Genomic DNA, 1,124 nt, shown 5'->3' on the forward strand with positions numbered 1-1,124 from the left:
AAAATTACGCGTTAAAAGAATATCCGCACAAAACAGGCATCTAGGAATGCCTGTAAAAACTGGCGCCAAGTCCACATTCAAGTAAAATTAGTATAAATGGAAAAAAGGTAAGATCAAAAAAACATGTGAAATCAAGTAAAACGCCAAGTTAGCTGCGTCTTTTTTCATAATTTTTTCGAACTAGCAATGTACTATTGACTTATAAAATTTCAGTTAATTTTGAAGTACAAAAAAAAAATCTTCAAAACCAAATAACTATGGAACTTGGCCCAATTTTTTAAATTCTTTCAACAGTTCCATATATTATAGTTCGTACATAAGAACATTTGAAACTGAATTGGGCAGACTTTAAAGACAAAATTGGGCCAAGTTCCATAGTTATTTGGTTTTGAAGATTTTTTTTTTGTACTTCAAAATTAACTGAAATTTTATAAGTCAATAGTACATTGCTAGTTCGAAAAAATTATGAAAAAAGACGCAGCTAACTTGGCGTTTTACTTGATTTCACATGTTTTTTTGATCTTACCTTTTTTCCATTTATACTAATTTTACTTGAATGTGGACTTGGCGCCAGTTTTTACAGGCATTCCTAGATGCCTGTTTTGTGCGGATAACAATATATACTAACGCAACATAGCCACGAGTCGATGTCGTAGACTGAATGACTCTTATGTGGTGAATCGTCGGAAGGCGTTTATAATTGTTATATGTATACTTTTAGTTGCATATAACTAAAAACAACAGAAATGTTATATTCACTTCAGTCCTAGTACGAATAGTAAAAATTTTTTTACTACGTATACGAAATATAACCAAGTCGCTAACAGTAATAGCTAGCGAGAGTAAATTTTTAATAAATTTAGAAAAAGAGAGTGTTTGAACTTTTCAGTTATACATTCATATTAATGAATGTTTAAATTTCTTAAGTATAAAAGTGTTGATGGAAACACCAGTTTTCACCTACAACACAAAATATGTATTACATAGTAAGGCTTCAATATAATACATTTGTTTTACTATATAACGCATATTTTCGAGAACGGATGTGTGTGTATAAACACATTATAAAGTTCCCTCGTTGATCCTGCCAGTAGTGATATGCTTGTCTCAAAGATTAAGCCATG

The 1,124-nt window shown here is 30.7% G+C and overlaps 1 non-coding gene across 1 annotated transcript in view; it reads left to right on the top strand.

Annotated features, from left to right (window-relative positions):
• The first annotated feature begins 1,071 nt into the window (after nt 1-1,071).
• Nucleotides 1,072-1,124, top strand: part of LOC118067119 (small subunit ribosomal RNA) — a 1,912-nt gene continuing 1,859 nt past the window's right edge. The window contains exon 1 of the ribosomal RNA XR_004690323.1: nt 1,072-1,124. This exon is cut by the window's right edge and continues 1,859 nt beyond it. This is a non-coding gene — a ribosomal RNA (small subunit ribosomal RNA).

Source organism: Chelonus insularis, unplaced genomic scaffold (genome assembly GCF_013357705.1).
Source record: "Chelonus insularis isolate UGA/USDA-ARS -01 unplaced genomic scaffold, ASM1335770v1 contig_35_pilon, whole genome shotgun sequence".
Lineage (NCBI taxonomy): Eukaryota > Metazoa > Arthropoda > Insecta > Hymenoptera > Braconidae > Chelonus > Chelonus insularis.